Source organism: Eucalyptus grandis, chromosome 4, assembly GCF_016545825.1.
Source record: "Eucalyptus grandis isolate ANBG69807.140 chromosome 4, ASM1654582v1, whole genome shotgun sequence".
Classification (NCBI taxonomy): Eukaryota; Viridiplantae; Streptophyta; class Magnoliopsida; order Myrtales; family Myrtaceae; genus Eucalyptus; species Eucalyptus grandis.
In genome coordinates this window covers 36861488-36869576 of record NC_052615.1, presented here as the reverse complement: position 1 = coordinate 36869576, position 8089 = coordinate 36861488, and positions in this window count along the sequence as shown.

Here is an 8089-nt window from a genome sequence, read left to right as displayed (position 1 = left end):
AGATAACACATCCTTTTTCATTTTGAACCTTTTTAGCAAACTTTTCAAAATACGAGAAGGTTTCGGACTTACTTGCAAGGAAATATACCCAAGTAAAACGGGAGTAATCGTCCACAATTACTAGGCAATATTTCTTACCTCCAATACTCTGTGTTCTGGTTGGTCCAAAGAGATCCATATGCAGCAACTGTAGTACATGATTAGTAGAGACATGATTTATTGGCTTAAATGAATTTCTTACCTGTTTTCCTGAATACATGGAGTGCATGGATCAGTCTTTTGATAAGGTAATTTGGGTAGTCCTCGAACAAGCTGTTTTGATGAGATTTTGGCTAATTGCTTCATGTTGACATGACCAAGCTTTAATGCCATAAGCTTGCTTCGTCTTGAATTGAGATAAAACATTGCGATTCATTTGGTTTCACATCCGAAGATAGATGTTTCCATGTCTACGACCCATGAAAGACTGAGTAGAGTCTTTACGATTCCGAACATATTCCTTCTTGAAAGAAGATCTTGAAACCAAAAGTATCACACACTTGACTAATGCGAGAAGATTGTAATTGAGTCCTTCCACTAAGGAAACATTACTTATTGTGAGATTTCCAATTTTCACAGTTCCAAATCCCACAATACTTCCTTTGCTGTTTCCTCCAAATGAAACTTTTCCACCATTTACTTGAGCAAGCTTTATGAAATATTTTGAGTCTCCTGTCATGTGTCTTGAGCATCCACTGTCAAGATACCACTTTACATTTTTCTTGATGGTGACCTGCATTTAAAAAAGAGTCTCAAGCTTTCTTTGGTACCCAAACTTTCTTGGGTCCTTTGGTGTTAGTAACATAAGCAGTATTAGCCCATATTTTCTTAACAGGTTTCCAAACCTTAGGACACTCTTTTTCAAAGTGATCCGGACTGTTGCATTTTGAACATTTTAGAGCAATTCTACCTACAGATTTTACAAAAACTTTCTTGAAGTGATTTTTGTAAACCTCACTCGAGAGTCTTTTCTTAATTCTTTCTTTCACTTTAGGAAAATCAATCAAGGGAATTGTTTCTTCTCGTCATACCTAGACCGGACTTATTGAAGTAAGGTCTTTGTCTTTGAAAGAATTTTCTCAAGTTTTTCAGACCCTATTGAAAATTTCTTTGATATATTTGATAAGTCTGTTTTTAAAAAAACATTTTCTTTTAAAAAGATTGTCTTCATTTTCTTTAAGATTGGAAACGAGACAAGTCTAGACTTTTAACTCTTTACGCTAAAACATTTTCCTTTTGTTTTAGAGCTGAGTTTTCCTTTTTCAGTTCGGAAATTCTTTTGAGAGAAGTCTTAAGACTAAAACATAGTTCATCAATATATTTAGAAACTTTGACAGGAATTTTAAAATTACTTGCCTCAAATTCACTGTCTAAGTTTGATCCAGAGTCTGAGTCTGATTGTGCCATCAGACATAGATTGGCATATTCATTATCACTTTCTTCACACTCGTGTCACTCCGTTTTCGGCTTTGAGAGCTTTTCGAAATTTTTCAGTTTTCCTCTCTTCTTCTTGAAGAGGACAGTTAGGTCCGATGTGTCCCTTTTTCTTACATTCAAAGCGGACTACGTCTTTGTTTGGTTCCTCATCATCAAATGCCAGACTTGGTCCGCTGTCTTTGAAAGCTTTGTTTCTTTGAGTTGAACCTTCTTCCTTTTCTATTCGGTTTTCTGAATTTTCTTATCATGAGAGCAAGCTCCTCATCGTCCATATCATCTTCGAATGTATCATCGGAATCATCATTTGATTTTAACGCAATGGATTTCTTACCTTTTGGATCTTCATCTTCATTGATCCGTTCCACTTCATAAGACCGAAGAGTTCCAATTAGCTCGTCGACGTACAGTGGCATAATTCTTTGCATCTCTCTTATCAAAGTCTTTATGTGATTCCAATCCACGGAGAGTCCACGCAAAGTAGCTTGTTTACCTTCATGGGATCGAGAAGTTGGTTGACCTTGATTTTCAAGACCATTCACAATATCTGTAAACGACTAAACATGTCGGATATAGATTCTCCTGGTTTCATTACGAAGGCTTCGTATGACCAAGAAGAATGTTGATTCTTGTTTCCTTCACTCGATCTGTTCCTTCATAGGTGATATGCAATCTGTCCCAAACTTCTTTTCTTTGTACCACAAGAAGATATTCTATTATATTCAGTTGGTGATAAAGCACAATATAAGGAGTAAATTGCTTTTGCATCGAGTGTTTGTCTCTTGATTATTTCTTCCCGAAACATTCCGCTGGTTTCATCGGTTTCTTTTCCTCTTTCGAGACTGATGCAAAGTGGTAGGAGTAATTCCTTTTTCTACAACGTCCCATTCCGGAGGATCCTTTGATCGTAGGAAAGCTTTCATCTTGTTCTTCCGATGTTGTAATCCTTTCCATCAAAGTAGGGTGGTATGGTATTGCTTTGCCCTTCCATCAGCCCTGGTGCTAGCATACTAGCCATGGATCTTTTACTACGAAGTAAAACACTTCAAATAGGGTAAGTACACAGGCTCTGATACCAATTGATATCGCTAGTATGAGTACCTAGAGGGGGGTGAATAGGTATATAAAGGATTTTTCTTCACCAATTGCACAATACTAGACAGTTGAAGGAAACGATAATCAAAGTAAGACTGAGAGAAGAGAAAATTGAACACGCGGTTTATAGTGGTTCGGCTTATATCAAGCCTACGTCCACTCTTCTTCACCGACAGCCTATTGGCTGGATTCCACTATGAACAAAAGAGAAGTTACAGCACAGCTTTGCCTTGATTCCACAGTGTAGATGTTCTACCACATCTCCTCAAGATTTCTCACAAATATAGACTCTCTCTTTCGTATACAAGTGTTCGCTCAAAGGATTTGTCTAAACAAAAAGGAGCTTCAGACTTTGGAATTCTTCTATCGCGCACACCTTGAACAACTAAGACAGTCTTCCTTATATACTCATTTATGCCATCATACCCGTTGGTACTTACCAAAGGAATTCCTCCAATCTACTCGTTGGACGGAATCAATTAGGAAGATTGTTCAAGCTATTAAAGGAACGTGTTGATAGCCCATCAATCCTATTCGCCCATACAATCAGGATCTCGGTTTCCATAAACGAGAACCTTCCAATATTATTTAGGCAATCACCGGATCTTCAATTTATCGAGTCAATCTTTGATCAATCAAAGGACTCCGTTATGTCTTCTCCAGCCACGAGATCTTCTCCAGTTGATAAGGTCAAATCCTTAACGAAACATTCAGTTCTGGATAACCTTTCTTCAACGGATTAGAGACTCAAATAAGGATAGACTTTGAGTCTTGAGTCCGGCTGTCCGGAGGTCTTCGAGACTTTAAATAGCAGAGTACGCAAGCCTTGAGACTAGGGCGATAGAAACGTTTTGTCAACTTCAAAACACTTCAAGAAGATTTCTCCAACAACATTCAGCAAGCAAAGGAGGAGGAATCGGTCTTCGCAAGCAGGGGCCAAGGATAATCTCATCAGTTGCTTCCTCTATAGAGCTTTGAGGCGACATGAGAACATTGTTTGCCTGTTCCTGTGATTGGATTTGTTCGAAACGAGCAAGAAAAGTATCAAAATCATACGATCGAGATATAGTAGGACTAGAAGGGGACCGAGAAGGTTGAAGATGACAAAGAAAAGATATAAAAAAATTCAATCTTGAAAGGGGGCTTCAATGGCGACAAGGGAAAGTCAAGAGTCGTGTAGTTACAGAGGAAAAAAGGGATTGAAATATTAAAAAAAGATGTGGGTTCAGAAACCTTAAGAAGCACTAGCTGGCGTACGGAAGAAGGGAAGCTGAAGTAACAATGTGCGAGGACCAAGATGATAACTCAGGTCGGTGTAATCATTAATATAGTTAAAAGAATTAAAATATCTTTTAATTCTTTCTAAGGGGCATTTGTTTGCATTTAAATTAGCTTACTAGGCTTCAGAAGCCAAAGAGAGTAAAGTAGGCCCTAATACACGAGAGTCCATGGAGAATGGGCCAAGATGCCAACTGTCGATGAGTAGGGATCTTGAACAGTGCAACTGGGGATTGTCAAAATCGACGAGATAAGAATGGAAGTGGTTACAGGAGTCTATACTAGTGGAAATATTAGTAAGGCAGGGCAGTTACCGATAAGGAGTCGAGGCTTCCAAAACATTGTATATATCGAAATAGTAACGGCAAAAACGCAATTACTTGTGGATTACAATTATAAATACTTGAAGAGGCATCACTGTATGGACCTTTTGTCAAATCGACAATCAATTATTTGTTTCTACTGTTATCTTTCATTTTATCGTGTCTTTACATTCGATCGCACCTTTACTTTTCTCATTTTTTCTTACATTTTACTTTTGCTTGTAGTTTATATTAATTGTTTCTTTTCTAGAGGTAACGAAAATTTGATTATACCCCAAATAGCCATCCATCAATGACAACATTTCATTTCTAGCTACGGAATCTACTAACATATCGGCAACTAGCATTTGAAATTCATTTTTTAGAGTTGTAGCATTTAAATTTCTGAAGTCGTTGCAAACTCGCAACTTCCCATTTTTCTTCTTGATTGAGACTATGTTAAATAACCATTCAACATATCAAGCAACGATTTTGGATTGGTCGATATATAATATAAATAGAAAAGAAAGTGAGGGTTCAGGACAGAGAAGAGAGGTAGTACATTTGGTTCATCTACTATACCACTGTAGGGCCCAATCATAGTCAAAAGAAGAATTTTGGCTCATCTCGATGAAACCAGCTTTTAATAGCCTCTCTATTTCTTCTTTTATTTTCCATTGACTTCAAGAGCAAATCTCCTTGGTGGTTGCTTATGAGGTTTCCAATCTGGTTTTATTGGAAGACGGTGTCCAACCACATCTTTACTTAATCCCGGCATTTCATGGTAGTCCCATGCGAAATAATCTATATGTTTCCACAAGACTTCCACTAAATAATTTCGGAATTCATCACTCAGCAATGCACTTACAAAGATAGGTTGCTTTACTTCATCATTGCTTATGTCAATTTCTATGAGCGGATATTCAGATTCAACTGTTTCCCGTCCTCCTTGAGTGGAGACTCCTTAAAATCTCCTATGCAATCAGCAAATCTCAAAGAGTTCTCAGTATCCTTTGCAAGGTAGTAGGAGAACCGCTCATCTAGTTCTTGTAATAAGCTGTTTCATTCCATGTAGAACATCAAATTTCTCCTTGGCCAGCTCACTCTCCTTTAGGAACTACTCAAACCCCATTTTAGTAAAGCGATTGTAGGTAAGCTTATTGACATCCGTGCAGGGTGGTTCTATCATGGATATCGTATCATCTTCGGGAGCATCCATTCGAACTATATCAGCCCAAGTAATGCTCGACTCATGATTTGCTCTTACATACTCCACCTTATCTTCATTCCAAAATACTAGAGTTTGGTGTAACGATGAAGGTATGTATTGGTTGTTGTGTATCCAATCCCTTCTCAACAACTAATTGTAAGATATGTTGGCATCTATTATGAAAAATGTGATTTTTGTAGTATGCAACCCAATTGTGAGATCAATTACAATTGCCCCCTTGGCATCGCATATATTCCCCGTAAAGTCCGAGAGTGTCACATTGGTAGGGATTATTTCTTCCTTGTCTCTACTGATCTTCTAAAAGTATAAGTAGTAAGATTCAAAGTAGCTCCTGCATCAACTGATATCCTATTGACATGACGTCCTTCAATCTTACCTACCACCATGAGAGCTTTTAAGTGCTTTGTCTTATGAACCGGAAGTTTATCAAACTCTACAACTTCCTCATTAGTGAACTAAAATTCTACCCTGACTATCTCTACCAATTCAAAGGTTTCTTTTACCGTCGGAATGACTCTTATGGCAGAAGTTTTGAATTCAGGAGGAAGTCTCACTTGTACCATATTTGAGCTAGCTGAAGAACTAGAGTTGGATCTCTCCTTATCAAACTTGCTCTTTACTTTGTCCATTTTCCTCTCAATTCTTTCTTCTTTTTGTTTTCATGAAAGGCTCTTTCTTTCTATGATATCACATTCCTAGCAGCTACTATAATTTCCATCCAACTCAAAAGAATCTCCTTCATGTCTTACCCGTCTAAGCCTATCGTTTCACCATGACGTTTACTTTTGGGTCTTACCAGAGTGCCAGCTTGCATATGTAATTCCTGTAGATTTTTCTTTTGTTGCATTCTCATTCTTCGAGTTCTCGATATTGGTTTTTGCTCAGAAGGTTGAGTTTCTTGCAGACTATTTAGGATTTCCTTCCCTACAAACCATTGCCCTTGAGGAGGATTGTGTGGCACTTTAATTGTTCTAGGAGGCTTTTGACACTAACTGTTAAAGGCGGAAATTCATCTTCATACTCAAATTTCGAGCCCCATCTTGACGGTATCACCTAGGGTGACTTTTGTTTTGGCTTAGGAGTCCTTGAGTACCGGACGTAATAATCGAATTTACGGCTCGGTTCTCCCAAAGTTCCAATGTTAGGATGCTCTTCTTCATAAAGTAGCATGAACATTACCTTGCTTGCCCACTTCCTTCGTGGCGCCATAACACTTTTGAGAGTCTATTCTTAGAAACTATTTTCATTAAAATATCTCCCTCCAAATCTTGGATTTTTTTGTATCTTCAACCACTCGTTGTGTACGATTGAAATAATTGCGGGAAGGTGCATAGTAATGGAGAGGTTGGCGATATTGTTGATCATAGTTCGTGTTTCTGGGCCTTATCGAATTTCTTTCCCAATCATAGTGATATCTTGGTACTACAAGATAATCATCAATGTTCAAGAAATACTTATGCATGATTTCTCTTCAACACCTTTGACATAAAGTCCTTCGGTTTGTATGTCCTCTAAGAGCTACCGACACCATTCTAATCATTTGAGGAAAAGGGTCCAAGTCAATTTCCATTCTTCTATCCCCTCTTTTGATAAATTTAATCTTACCCTAGCGGATTGCTTCTTGAACAGCCTTCCTAAAAACATTGCAATGATTGGTACTATGTCTCCAAGAGTGGTGTCATTTACAATACCTTTTATCGCCAATTTCTTCCTTACTTGGGATGACGTGGCCTTCTATTAATCTTATCACTCCATCATGTACCAAGTGATAGAAGATTTTGTCTAACTTGGTAATATTGAAGGAATACCTCTGCGTATCTTTGGCCCTAAGCATTACTGACTCCTTTACTCTAGCGAGTTTCAAAGCTTGGCAGACGTATGGTTTATCTATAGTCATCTTTGCTATTGCAATCTTGGCAGCATCATCATGAGTTAATCTTCTTCTGAATCTTCCTCGAGATCATACATTACCACGTTATGTTTGTAATCCCAATAGGGCTTCTTATCCTTCTCTTTCCAGAGGTTCTCTTGGTGAGTTGTTGCAGCACTTATCGAAAATAAATCTATAAATTTCTGCCTGGCCAAACGTTCGTGAATTTTAAAACGTTTTTATCCATCTCGGCAACTTCCTTTTCCAGAAGAAAAAACAAATACTGGTTTCTCATCTTTTTAAATCGGACAACAAATTGACCAACCATCTCATTAGTAAATTATTTGAAGGTGGCTAGATCCAATAATGTCACTTCAGGAATTGGACGATAAATTTGGGTGTGGAATTTATTCTCCATTTCTTCCCAAGTCTGTACTGAATTTGCAGGAAGACCAGTATACCAAGTGAATGCCATCTTTGACAGTGATAAAGGGAACATATGTAGCTTTATTCTCCCATCATTATTAACATCACCGCATTGAGCCATGAATCGGCTAATATGTTCCACCGTTGACTAATCATATTCCCCAGTAAATAGAGTAAACTCAGGAATTTTGTGTCCCTTGGAATCTGGGATGTTATCAATCCAATTTGGGTACGGTTTGCGATACACAGGTCTCGGGACGCCTCAATCCAACCCCATTTTCTACATGACTAAGCAGCAGCCTATTTTATCATCCTCTGATCCCTCACGAGATCCGCCGCCCGATTCCTTTGATTCATCTATACCCTGGGCAGTGAAGGAGGTCAAATAGCAAAATTTCTTGGTCCCTCTTGTGG